This window comes from Tiliqua scincoides, chromosome 10 (genome assembly GCF_035046505.1).
Source record: "Tiliqua scincoides isolate rTilSci1 chromosome 10, rTilSci1.hap2, whole genome shotgun sequence".
Lineage (NCBI taxonomy): Eukaryota > Metazoa > Chordata > Lepidosauria > Squamata > Scincidae > Tiliqua > Tiliqua scincoides.
In genome coordinates, this window is record NC_089830.1 from 11,966,798 (window position 1) to 11,981,455 (window position 14,658).

At 46.8% G+C, this 14,658-nt stretch overlaps 1 pseudogene; it reads left to right on the forward strand.

Annotated features, from left to right (window-relative positions):
• Positions 1 to 14,323: 14,323 nt before the first annotated feature.
• LOC136661731 (5S ribosomal RNA) lies at positions 14,324 to 14,442 on the forward strand (annotated as a pseudogene).
• The last annotated feature ends 216 nt before the right edge of the window (positions 14,443 to 14,658 follow it).

Consider the following 14,658-nt stretch of genomic DNA (forward strand, 5'->3'; position numbering starts at 1 on the left):
ATGATAGCTAATAAGAAGTCCAAGTTTATTAATTCATGGCAGATACTCACCTATAAGTCAATCTCACAGATACGTTGAGGGCCGGTTCTTCAGCCAAAATCATGGAATTTTCTATGACCCGCAGAAAAGTCGGGGATTAAACTTAGGGGGGGGGTGTCTGACTATAGTTTTGTCTGATTTTACCTGAGGCCAGATCCTGAAAGATAATGTTCCAGTATTTGTTACCTAAGAACTGAACAGCTTCTAATTTGTTAAAAATATAGTAAAAGATCATAAGATCTTTTATTCTTTAACTTTTCAGCATTTTTATTTATTCTTTAACTTTTTAGCATCTGGTCTTCACAACCTGTCTGTAAACACTACCAGAGAAGTGCACTGTAAACAACATACCCGTAGAACCAGTGGTTCCCAACCTGGGGTACGTGTGCCCCCGGGGGCACTCGACAGGACCTTTAGGGGTGCTTGAAGAAGAATTGAATAGTGGCAGAAAAAGGCAGGTAGTGCTCCAGAATGCCTTGCAGGGCCAGCAAGGCAGGAAGGGAAGTAGCTACTTGGCTGTGAAAGCCCCACCAATAGCTACTTTTTGGCCAACAATTCATGTATGAATCAGTTATTGAAAACCAGCACAGTAAAAAAGCTGAAACATCATATGGGAAAGTGATCAATCACCAAGAATTTCTCAGGACACCTCTTGGTGTAAAACAATGCAAAGGCATAGTCTTCAGTTCCTCAAACAGATAAAAAGAGAAAATACTGTGATGAATATATGAAGTATGAGTTTTCATATAGAGGAGATGAGGGCTTATATTATTAATATTAATTACAAACATTTAGCTAATATGAGGGTATAATTTATGGAAATGGGCTGCCAAGGGGTATACAAGTGAAAAAGGTTGGGAGCCACTGCAGGAGAACCATTTATCAAATCCTTCTTTAAGGTGCCTTCTGTGTTAAGCCAGAGGTTCAACATACAACTTATAACATAACCGGGAGTGTGCAATTCAATTCACAGCAGAAAGACAAGCAATAAGGAATTACTGTGAGCAAGAGCAGCTACACATAGTTGCAACCCTATTTACTCAGAAGCAGACCCACTGCTTTCCATGGGTGTTATTCTTAATTAATGGTGCACTAAATTGTAGCCTGGGACTTTGTTTCAAATGGAAACAAGGATGACATCCTGGTGTTAAAAAAAAATTCACCATTTGACTTCATAAATGTAAATTCTTGGGGAACAGAGGACTATATTAAATCACTTTCAGAAAGTTTTCAGAAAGGGGAATGGTGACTGTGGTAAGCTGGAATTTATTCTGAACATATTTCAATTTCAGTATGTTTCCCGCTCTTTAAATCACTATGATGTGCTTGTGGTCTTAGTGCGTTTTACTCCAAGGAGTTATGAACTATTTTATTGGAAAAACTGACGTCACACAGGGGGTACGGGGGGTGCGGGCCGCACCAGGTGACGCACGGGGGGACGCGCTAAAACCGCGGCAATAGGTGATACCGCGTCATGCCTACACCGTTGGATGCGGAATGGCCAGCGGAGTGCAATGCAAAAAACAGAACTGAAATCGCTCCTTTTGTTCAAATGTTATGACCAAAAAACTGGAAGGAAAAAACATCTGAGAAGGAAGTCCGTCCGTCCCTCCCTCCTGCAGTCTGTCGAGCTCTATGGAAAGCACACTCAGCCACATGGTCGCGTTTACTCGCGAGTAGGCAGAAGTGCCTTGTCTTTTGGTCAGGCCAGGCAAAGGGGAATGTGAGGACACCAGAAGGGTTCCAATCAGATGGAACTGGAGCACAACAAATGCTCCAGAAGGCAGCCTCCCCCCACTAAGAAGGACAAAGAAAAGAGGCTTCAGCTGGTAAGGGGAAAGTTTTCTATTTTGCACTTGCAAAGCCAGGAGCGTTTTTATTCTGATATGCTTGAAGTAGAAGAACTTTAAACTGGGCACTAGGGAGGGCTGGAAATCTCACTGATGCTTTTGGGGGGGGGGTGTTATTGTAGGCAGGCTACAGAGTAAGCTCCATTGACCACTATGGGACTTACTTCAGAGTAGACATGCATAGGATTGGGCTCACAGGCTGCAATCCCACCCACGCTTTCCTGAGAGTAAGCCCCATTGACCACAATAGGACTTACTTCAGAGTAGATTCACTTGGTGGAACAGGACTGGCTCCCCCTTATTTAATTATTTCTTTTATTTTAATTATTTATAATTATTTATTTATTTGAATTTGCTTTATGATGGGTCCTGGACAGATTGTCATTCTAAAAAGTGGGTCCCAGTGCTAAACGTTTGAGAACTGCTGCAATAAGGTGTTAGTAAGTTGACACGGGGTGTGTGTGTGAGACTCTACAAGTTTTTAAAATCACTAAAATCAGAGTTTGGAGGAATAAGACCATCATGTTATATATCAATCAATGCGTAATTTCATGCAGAAGGCAATGAAACAGACCACATTGAAATATCTGTGTTCTAACAAAAGGTACAGCCAAAAAACCAGTGGGGGCGGGGCGATGGTACATCACCACGCCCACCACCTGGGGCGTTGCCCCGCCCACTGCATGGAGTGATGTGCAGGCCTCTCACACCGGGTGACGCGAATCCTGGTGACGCCACTGGCCAGGTCTACTCAGAAGTAAGTCCTATTTTGTTCAATGGGGCTTAGGAAAGTGTGGTTAGGATTGCAGCCTTAGACCTGGAAGATCCAGGTTCAAATCCCTCCTCAGCCACGAAGCTTCCCCAGTGATCTTGGGCCAGTCATTATCTCTCAGCCTCACCTACCTCACTGGACTGTCGTGAGGACAGAAAGGAGGGCAGGAACCATACACAGGACCCTCAGTTCCTATTGCATGCATTGCAATATATGTCATAATATACAACTACTTAGCGTAAATTGTGCTAAACCAGCATTTCTTAAACTGTGGGTCAGGACCCACTAGATGGTCATGAGCCAATTTCAGGTGGGTCACATAGCGCCTAGCACAGCCACCACTGAAAATATGGGAATGTGAGATGCTGGAAAGGGGAATAGCTGTGTGGTTATTTTGCTTGTATCAAGGTTATAAACAGGTGTTTTTTTTCTTTCTGATTCACTTTGCTATTGAGAAATGGCTGAGAAATAACCCAACTGATTGCTGCATTCTCAGGAAAGCAGCAGGCTCTGGCATCACAAGGACTGCACTTCTTGCTTGATGAGGTCACTTCTGGCTGTGACATCACTTCCAGGTTCATGTCATCACTTTTGGTGGATCCCAGACAGATTGTCATTCTAAAAAGTGGGTCCCGGTGCTAACAAGTTTGAGAACCACTGGGGTAAACCACTGAGGCTCTGCCAAAAATGACAGCATTTTTGCACCAAAAGTAATAAACATCTAAATATACAAACAAACACAAAACTTTGGGCACAATCCTAACCAGGTCAATTCAGAAGAAAGTCCTATTTTGTTAATACATACATAGACCTTTATTGGCATTAAAACAATAGAAAACAGTAACAGTAGCCAACACAGTGGCTGTGTTGCCAAAAGGGGCAGTCGAAACAGGAGACTAATGAGGGAGGGGAAATAAGGGGGGTTATAGGATCAAAGTGAGGGTTTTAGCTTGGAAACTGCAGAGAGAAATTCTGCTACTGCATTGGTAATAACCACAGGGTTGTCACTCAAGAGGACAATTAAAGGGTCAAAAGAAGGACCTAAGAAAGAAGACAGCAAGGGTTCCAAATGTCCTATTTTGTTTAATGGGGCTTACTCTCAGGAAAGTGTGGTTAGGACTGCAGTCAGACAGCCCAATCCTATTCATACTTTCCTGGGAGTAAGCCCCATTGACTCAAGTGGGACTGACTTCTGAGTAGACATGCATAGGATTGGCCTGTTAGTTACACAGTGTAAGCAAAGGAATAAACCTGCAGCTTCGGGGATATTTATTGACTTCAGTAATTTTAATCCTGGCACTTCTAGATAAATATACGGAGCTGACAAAAACATAAAAATTAAAAGATGTATGGATTTCCACTGAAACGGGAGGGCAGGTGCTATTTTGCGATAAGACAGTCTAGGAGTTGCGTAGTCCGGTGGCATCGTTGTCTAATGCTCTCAACCACAAAGATATCATGTTGTTTTTGTTGGTTCTGTGCATACCTTATGGAATGTTTTAATTAAAACACACACACACACACGCACACACACACAAAACCCACAATAACACAGCCAACTCTTTTTCCACGAAAACGCCCCTTCTGTCTTCCCTTGCAATCACAGCTATGCTCAAAATGTGTGAGTGTGTGTGTGTGTGTATCTTTTTTGCAAAGGAATACAAATCAGACAGGCACAGACAAGTGAAGCGAAGAAAGGGTGAAGCAGAAAGATGGTGGAAAATGTGGGGGAGAGCGGCGGAGATGGGCAGAAACTGGTTTATCTGATGTGTTGTAAGAAGCCCTGGTGGCTTCTTCCGAAACAAAAATGGCAAATAAATACTTTTTTTAAATGAATGAGGGCTGCATTTACAGGGCACATCCGGCAGATGGGACACTAGATATTTGCACGCAGCCTTTATTTTCCATGATCAGCTATGATCCATGCCCATCATGAGTTATACGTTCTCCCTTTCTATCACCACCTTTATTATGTTACTTACTGTCGGGGCACAGTAAATGGGTTATGTCAGAATGCCAGATGCAAGGGAGGGCACCAGGATGAGGTCTCTTGTTATCTGGTGTGCTCCCTGGGGCATTTGGTGGGCCGCTGTGAGATACGGGAAGCTGGACTAGATGGGCCTATGGCCTGATCCAGTGGGGCTGTTCTTATGTTCTTAAACTACAATTCCCAGGAGGCCTTGCAGGTCTCTTGTTACCTGGTGTGCTCCCTGGGGCATTTGGTGGGCCGCTGTGAGATACAGGAAGCTGGACTAGATGGGCCTATGGCCTGATCCAGTGGGACTGTTCTTATGTTCTTATAGCACCTGCCTCTGCCCACCAACTACTGCAGATTCCGCATTTCGACCTCAAGATGAAAATAGGGACATGCTTGTGTAATGCCCCTGTTCTTGGGTCAAAGGCTGGTGCTGAACCTTTACCCCACCTGCTATAGGTTGCCATCCTGGATGCTGCACTGAGTGTTTAATGATACACAGTGGGTCTGTTCTAGGACCACCACCACCCAGTGGATGCCAATTTCTGTGGATAATGAAATCCACAAGGGGGCCCGCACAGCATCACAATTACCTGGGGCCCTGCTTGGCTCTCACGCGCAGCCTCCCTATGGCTCAGAATGTGTCTTGGATACAACCAGATGCCACTTCTGGTTGCATCCGGGAGGTCCTCTGAGGCTCTCCAGCTGCAGTCCCAGCATCCATGGGTATTCAAATCTATGAACGCTGGGTCTGCAGATCAAGCAGGCCTGCCGTACTTGGAAAAGCAGAGCTATCCTGCTGTCTGATATCACCAACATGAGTTTCACAGGAAATGGCAGGTTGAGCATCTGCCCACCACTGAGAAATATAGTTTGCAGAGGCCCTAAAGAGGGTGCTGAAGCAGGGTTAGCTCATCCATGAGGCCAACAGCAGCTGTTGCACCAGGTTGGTGGGGAGATCTGGTGGTCCACCTGCTTGCCGCCACTGCTCCTCTTTAGTCTTTGGAACTCACTGGATTGGAAAAGGGGACAGAGGGGAAGAGGAAATGTGGAGGGGAGGAAATTGTTGAGCTAGAAAAGTGGGAGGAGCAAAGGCATTGGGGAAGGGGGGAAGCTTTTGGCATGCTGTGTCCAGGTGGAAGTCTTGGGCTGGCTCTGAACTGAAGAATGCCACTTTTAGGAACCCTTGCAGGGTTGGTCTTAGACCTCCTGGAGCCTGAGGCGCAACAACTCCAACTCTGCCACTCTTCCTCCTCCCTGGATTTGACAAGGACACGGGGGGGGGGGAATCAGAGATGCTCCTGCCTACCACTGGCCTCTCCTCCACTCTTCCTCTTCTGCTCTTTCCTCTTCTTTTCAAATCCAGGGAGGAGGAGGAGAAGCATTGGGAGTCACAGGGCTATCCACTGCCTGAGGCAACAGCCTCAGCCAGCCTCCAGAATGGACCAGCCACACCTCTTAACAGTTTAATAGGGCATCTGCACAAATACGAATAAAACAGAGACAGTGATTTACCAAAAAGGGACAGGATCCAGAAAACAGGAACCGCCCCTGATCAACAGGTCTAGTTGGAGCCGCTGCATTCTCTTTCTGGCCCTGGACAGAGCATGAAAGTGTCTTTCCCACAAAATGTGTTTCAGCTCTAATAGGAACCCACAGCAAAGCTTCTTGAAGAAGGCACACTGGAACCCTCCCAGTATATCGCAGCTGGGAGCGGCTGCCTTGGATCGGTGCCGAGTTTCATTCACTGCTGCTCACACATCTGGAACGAAGGTGCCACCGTAGCCCTGCACACCGTGAACGTGAAATTTCCCGAGCCGTGAAGCAGCTGGCGGGGCTGTCCGCTTCATGCACTCCTTCATCAAAGCCAAGCGCACCACCACCACCCAGGGCAGCGCCCCAATGACGTGGAGACATGGGCATCGCCTAGCTGGCTGAGCAGGCAAAGGGAAGGGAACGGGCTGGGCACAGCAGTGGCCTGCTGATCTTTCCACCTGCTCCACTGTGTATGAGTAAGGGAGAGAGAGAGAGAGAGAGAGAGAGAGAGAGAGAGAGAGAGAGAGAGAGAGGCCTTCATCCTACATCCTGGGAGAAATAAACAGGATGTTATTGAGATGTTGGCAGCCCCAGTGCTGGCTTTTTGAGAAGATCGCTCAGTTGGAATCAGAACCCTAGCCAGAAATTGGGGGCATGCACTGGTTGCCTCAGCTTGTGGAGGGGCAGATCCTGCCCACCTCCATCTGCCTGTTTCTCTTTCAGACCACATCTAATTATCCCTGAGATGCACGTACAGGTGAAGACAGGTGTAGTACATAAAGAGAGGTCAGAGCAGGTTCTTATCTGTGGGGTGAGTCCAGTTTTAGTTTTCCTTCCTCCTTTGCATTACATGATGGGCAACCCTATGCATCTTTACCCAGAAGTAAGCCCCTCTACATCCCAACCAAGTAATTCAGAAGTAAGCCTGTCTAAATCAATGGCACTGACTCCCAAGTCACTCTGCGCAGAACTGTAGGTACAGACATGCATTCTTTCAAATTAGGGGGTCAGTCTTGCCCATTCTCCATGCTTTGTGCAAAGCTTCTCTGGGAATTGTGGGATTGGGGTTTGGGGGTACAGAGTCTTACAGCCCAATCCTATGCATGTCTACTCAGAAATAAGTCCCATTAGCAGTCAAAGGGGCTTACTCCCAGGAAAGTGTGGATAGGATTGGGCTGTTAGTGATGTCACAAGAACTGGCCAGTTGAAACAGTCCAAAGCCAGTTTTTGCTGCAAATTTGCAGAAAGGTTTGTTTCCCCCAGAGCATGACCCTGAGAAGACAGAATATGCTTATACTGAAGAAGCATAAACATTCAAGGGGTCTTCCTCCTATATCTATGGCCAGTTCATTGAATCACCACATGCTTATTTTGCCAACCAATTAAATGATGCATGAACTACACTTGCCAAAGGGCAAGTCTTTGGTCTTCTTTAGAAAAACAAGGGTGGCCATTTCACATGTTTTGATCTCGTTCTTCTAGAAATTATGCAAGTTTAAAATGTAGCTTTTGCCAGCGATGGTCAACATTTTTCTTCACATGGCACACTGACCTTTTTTTTTTCCTCTTCTGATGTAACTTCCAGATTCAGGGAGACTCTTCCGGGTTCTGCAGCTCTGTTTCTAAGGCAACTGTCTGTAGTTACAAATGGTCTGTTCAGTTGCGGACCTGCCATTCAGTCTGATGGGGCAAATGCCCCAGGACCAAGGCTGTAGGACCCCATGGAAGCCTCTCCGAGACTCCTGACAGGTTCGGAAACTGTGTTTCCAGTTTCCTGGAAGAACAGTTTATAGCATCGGGGAACCTCAGAGAGGCTTCCCCGACGCAGCCATGGGTCATGCGAGGCTCTGTGAGCCTCAAGTTAGTGGGGGGAGGGGAGATTTTTGCGCAGGGGGGGGCGGTGACAGCCCGCGGGGAGCTCTATCATGAAGCTTAGGCCTGGGACGCAGGCCTGGGGAGGTCTGCTGCTTGATCAGTCCCTCTTCCTGTGTCGGCTCTACAGACAGTTGGCCTAGAAAGAGAGCCACAGAACCTGGAAGAATTTTTCAGTGATTTTCAACCGCTATGCTCCAAATTCCTGCTGACCTTTTGTGGCACACCAATGTGCGGAGGCAGACCTGTTGAAAATCACTGGCTCATACTGACCACTCTTAGAATAGCCTCCTTTTTGTGTTGATTATGTCCAAGAGCAGGCCATTGCTTCGTACGCCAGAGGTGGGGAGATAACATGTCAGCACTGAGAGGTGTCATCTCCAGAGCCAGCCCATGGATCTGGTTAGTGCAGTAACATCTGCAATGAGTACAGGTGGCTCTCCAGAGATTCACACTGGAATTTTTCTCTCCCTTACCTGAACCCTCTGCGTGCAGAGTCTGTCTCTAGCAGGGATGTGTGTTGCAGGTAAGGCAGACTCACCCCATTGTAATCCAGGGAAAAGCACTGCAGCTGCCCTCCCTGCTTACATCTGAGGAGGCTCTCCTTACACCTGAGGAGGCTCTCCTTACCCCAGCTTTCGCAGGTGTAAGGAGAGCCTCCTCAGGTGTAACCAGGCAGGGCAGCTGGGGTGCTTTTCCATGGACTAGATCAGGGGTGTCCAAAGTTTTTGGCAGGAGGGCCACATCATCTCTCTCACACTGTGTTGGGGGCCAAATTAATTTACATTTCAAATTTGAATAAATTTACATAAATGAATATATTAAAGATGAACTTATATGATTGAATGAAGGTCTTGCAATAGCTCAAGGCCTATAAAAGACCTTGCACAAAGCAAGGCTGGCCTTTCCTTTGCTGCTGCTACTGCATCACAGACGTGAAACAACAAGCAGTGGAGGGAGCCCTCATCCCACAGCTCACTCGAGAGGCCAAACAGTTGCCCTCACGTCGAGAGCAGTTGCGTTGGGCCAGTGTGGGCTCCAACAAATCTCCGGAGGGCCAGAGGCTCATTGGAGACTAGGGGCTCCCTGAGGGCCGCATTGAGAGGCCTTGAGGGCCGTAAGTGGCCCCAGGGCCAGGGTTTGGGTACCCCTGGACTAGATGGGATGGTTACCATACCTGCACCACATGCCCCTGGTCTCTAGCACTCAGGCGTGAAACAAAACAAAATCAATCAGCCCAAGCTTAAATTCAAGTCCTCTTCTGTTTGATTTAGTTCCTAATTTCATTTATCACATTGCTCTGATCTTAATTTTTCAAATTGGTGACCGTGAATGCAATGACATTTAATGGGAAATTCAATCAAGATATAGGAGTTCAGGATAAGTGCCAAGACCAAGGAGAAATCACTGAATCAATCTCATCCAAGAAGCATGGCAGCATCGAGATGCAGTGGAAAGCTCCTGCCACTAGGTGGCACTTCATGCCACCAAAAATTCATTGGAGAGCCAAGGTGGCTCTAAAGGGCAGATTCCCAAGCTGTTCATTCACTTGAAAACACTTGAAGGCATTTTTCCTCTTCTCCATCTCATTAGCCTAACCATAATTCTAACTGGGTCATCAACAAATGGAGCAACCAATTTACAGTGTCCTGGCTGTTAATATATATATTTAACTACATGTATAGTCATTTACCTTGACCACAATGGAGCTAATGTCTGAGTAGGCACACAACGGAATGGGCTCTAAAGTAGCAGTCACTGAGTGTTGAAATGGCTTCTCATAATTATCTCAGTAAGGGCGCAATCCTAAAAGGGAGATGGACTGGCGCAAGTCCCTTGTGCTGTCCCGGGAGTGTCGCAAACATGCTGTAAAGTATGTTTGTGCCTACTTTGTTGTCAGCAGGGCTGCTCCGAGCTGCTCGGATCTATGCCACCTCTTTAAGTGGCGTAGATCTGAGCAGCCCCACTGGGGTGGCTGCAGCTCTCCATGGGGTAAGTGATTCCCCTTACCCCAGGCTGAGCTGCTTCCAGCTGGATACGGGGCAGACCAGTCGACCTCCCCATTCCAGCACAAGTTAGGATTGGGCTGTAATTCTCATAAAAACCCCTGCAGGCGAGATCAGAATTGTTATTGCTATTTACTGAATTATTTTGTTTTGGTAGCACAGATGTGGAGGGCCCAGGAAGGCATCAGGCAGTATTCCAGATCACGCTCCCCATGATTATCTCCATACTGCAGATAGAGAGACTGAGGCTGCAAGATGGACAACCGGTTTCTGGTACCTGGGGAGTCCATAGCACAGGTGAGAACTGAAACCAAGGATCTCCAGCTCATACTCTTCAGCCAGGACACCACATCAGCTTCTCCCTCCCGCTGTTTAGCAATGCTTTTGGTTTACAGAATTGGACACTCTAGCCCAATGTTTCTCAACCAGTGGGGCGGGTACCACCAGTGGCACCTGAAATGGTGTCTGGTGGTACTTGTGGGACCCCCAGACACCTGCTGCTTGGCAGCAAGACAAGTGATGTCACAAATTACAGTAGGAGGCTTGACTCAGTGGGTAGAATGCCAAAGCATGCCTTTCACATGCTCTGAAAAGTCCTTCCATCCACCCTGAGCCTCTTACTGGTGTTTGTCACATCTGACCTCTCAAACCAGAAATAACAGGTGAGGACGTCATCACCAGTTACTTCCAGTGCTACTTCCAATAGGCGGATCGTGCCAAGTGGTATGGTGGGGGATAAACATTGAGAAATGCTGCTCTAGCCCACCACACCTCTCCTCTCCTCTGTTCCCCTCTTCCTTTCTGAGTCCAGGGAATATGAGGAGGAGTAGCAAGAGCAGAGGTGCGCAGTTGGCACATCACTGGGTAAGGAGGTGGCGCTGACATGGATTTGATGAGCCAGGAGATCTTGGGGTTGGCTGTGCAACTATCATAGCTTACAGATGTTGATACAGGCCTATTCTCGCTGGATTTCTGTAATCCTTTTCTAAAGCCACATAAGCTGGTATCCTTCACCACATCTTGTGGGCCTGAGTTCCATAAGTTAATTATGCTTCTGGTGAATCAACCATCCCTTTTCCCTGTCCTGAACATACAGCAAGCCAGCTACATTGTGCAACCCTGACTACTAGTAAAAACAAGTTAAATACCACGCTGAGAGGGAAATTTATCTCTAGCCACTCACTGCATATCCTGTTTGTCATTTCATAAATCTCTATCTTGCTCTCCTCTTTTACAGCCAAATCTTACAGTTCAGTGGGATCTTTTCCCAGGTCGCTACATACAAAATTGCAGCCTAAATCCTAAACTAAAAAGTCTCAAACACTGTCCCAGTTTTTGCAGGAAAACTCCACCCACATTTGGACCTTTTAGGTTCTTTTTCCTTTCCTGTACCTTTTCTAGCTCAACAATACCCTTTTAAACAATGGGACAAATCTGACTTTTCTTGCTCCCAAATGTGACTCATTTCTCTCAAGATCTGGCCCTTAGCTGTACAGAAAACCATCATCCTATCCTAGGAGGAAATTTTGTAAAAGGGGCTCCTTTTAGAAAAAGGATCCAAAGCCCTTTGAGGATTCAGCTGGCTGAACATTCACTGCCGCCCCCCACCCTCCAGGGATGTGTTCACAGTAAGCAACCACTGGCAGACACAAAGCATTTTTAAGCAAAGTCCTGGTGAAACCCGCACACCCATTTCAGACATAATGAAGGTATTTTCCCTGATGGAAAGTGTCTAGGATTAGGGCCCGGTATTGAAGATTGGAGGGTGACATTCCTTCCAGACTTGTCTTTCAAAGATGCTTTGACTGCTAATTGCTTGGAAACAAAAGCCAGGTCAAGCTCGGGGAGAGTCCAAGGGCCTTGCAGGTGATTTGACACAAAATCACACCTCGTGGCACAGTCCTGGGTGAAAGCAGCAGAGCCATTTGCAGGGATAGACAAATGTAATCTGAAGACTGATTTCTTAATATAACAATTGCTTCATTCATTTCCATTCACCAGACAATTTGCGGCTTAAAGGTAGCCACAAAAATGAAACTAACCTGCTGCAACGTTTGTCATTCATTGGAAGATTAAGTTTTCACTGGAGAATTGATTTGAAGATTGTTTTTCTGCTTCTGTTTCTCAAAACAAATTATTGTGTTTCTTTTTAACTTTTTTCTTCTTCACAAACTACCGAATGTTTAGGTGGGATAAAAGAGAAAGAAAGTAAAAGACGCAAAAGTTGTTTTGTTTAGTGATACACCTTATAGGTATAACACAGGGGTGCCCAAACCCTGGCCCTGGGGCCACTTGCGGCCCTCAAGGCCTCTCTATGCGGCCCTCAGGGAGCCCCTAGTCTCCAATGAGCCTCTGGCCCTCCGGAGATTTGTTGGAGCCCACACTGGCCCGACGCAACTGCTCTCAGCGTGAGGGCAACTGTTTGGCCTCTCGAGTGAGCTGTGGGATGAGGGCTCCCTCCACTGCTTGCTGTTTCACATCTGTGATGCAGCAGCAGCAGCAAAGGAAAGGCCAGCCTTGCTTTGTGCAAGGCCTTTTATAGGCCTTGAGCTATTGCAAGACCTTCATTCATTCATATAAGTTCATCTTTAATATATTCATTTATGTAAATTTATTCAAATTTGAAATGTAAATTAATTTGGCCCCCAACACGGTGTCAGAGAGATGATGTGGCCCTCCTGCCAAAAACTTTGGACACCCCTGGTATAACATAATGATCCACAAATTTTTCACCTGTGATTCTATCTCAAAGCAATTAGAAATTGAAGGAAAAACATCCCTTTTAAAAACAGCTTTGCATGCCATTGTAATGGGGGAGAGCTGGCAGCAGACAATCAATCCCTCTCTCTCCGGGCAGCTAGAAAGGCTTCACTCCTAGGCAAGCAACCCCTCTCCCCCCCCCCCCCAGCATGTTAAAATGCAAAGCAGAAGTGATTATGACCTCTGCTTTGAATTATTTCCTGAGCTCCCGGTGAAGGGAGGTGCCTGGAGATTGATTGATTGATTGATTGATTGATTGATTGTCTGCCTGCTGCCACTCTTGTGCATTACAAAGGTAAGCAAGGCTGTTCTTTTAATCACTGAGCAAGGAGGCATTGCTTTTTTCAATGGATTTCCTTTAATTTTTGGCATCTACGAGGGACTCAACCTGGTTTTTATTCACAGCATACTTCACTTGGTCAAGTAAAAGTGGAGCCAGCACATCCTTGAGGCCAAAGGAGAGTGCTGCCTCTGGCAGAAAATTGGCACCTCTGTTCATCCGCTCACCTCTCTTGCTTCTCCTCCCATTCCCTATACAGTATGGAAAAAGGAAGTGGGGGTGGAAGAGCAAGTGTGGAGGAGAGGAGAGACACTCTAGCCTACCACTCTCCTCTCCTCTCTGCACTTCTTCTTCTGCTTCACCTCCCTCTTCTTCTTCCAATCCAGGGAGTGGAGATGGACATATTAGCAAATAATGAGGGACAGCATTTGGCACACCGCCTCAAGTACCAGGAAGTCATTGGCCGGCACTGAGTAAAAAGAGACTATCCAGCTTTCTTAGGCTGCAATCCCAACCACACTTTCCTGAGAGTAAGCCCCACTGAACAAAATAGGACTTACTTCTGAGTAGACCTGGTTAGGCTTGTGCCCTAAAAATTGCTTAAGGGTGCAATCCTAACCCTTTATGTCAGTGCTTTCCAGGGACGTTTGCTGCATCCTGCAGTTGGGTTGTAGTCACCGAGGCCTCCTCAAAGTAAGGGAATGTTTGTTCCTTTACCTCAGAGCTGCATTGCCCTTATGTCAGTGCTGAAAAGCACTGACATAAGGGGTTAGGATTGCGCCCTAAGTCCTCCAGTGGGTCTGATTTCATGATGCATGGACTTTTGATGACAAGTAGGATGAATCATTTTCAGAGTGGTTGGATGGTTTGGTATCACTGTTGCTGACCTTCAAACTCATATAAAGGCATCTGCCCATGTCCGAAGGCCCCACTTATCTGCAATTCACTTATCCGCAATTCTCAAATTCCCTCCTGTCAGTGCTCATGACTCACCTCCCTTCATTTGCAAAAGGAAGATTTTTCTTCCTTTTGCTTTGGAAGAAGACCATGAGCTGCTAAAGCAGGGGTGTCAAACATAAGGCCCGGGGGCCGGATGCGGCCCAAGGAAGCTTTGTATCCGGCCCTCAAGCTCTCAGCTGCTGAGCAGTGCTGAGGTGTTACTGCTGAAAGGGCAACCTGCACAAAAATTGGGCTCTCCCATATCTTAAAATATGATAAAGATTTGTGTATCTTCTCTTCTGTCCTGTTACCCTGCACATGCCCAATCTCATCTGATCTTGGAAGCTAAGCAGAGTCAGGCCTGGTTAGTACTTGGATGGGAGACCGCCTGGGAATCCTGGGTGCTGTAGGCTTATACCATGATCTCGGAAGCTAAGCAGGGTCAGGCCTGGTTAGTACTTGGATGGGAGACCGCCTGGGAATACCGGGTGCTGTAGGCTTATACTATGATCTCGGAAGCTAAGCAGGGTCAGGCCTGGTTAGTACTTGGATGGGAGACCGCCTGGGAATACCTGGTGCTGTAAGCTTATACCATGATCTCAGAACCTAAGCAGGGTCAGGCCTGGCTA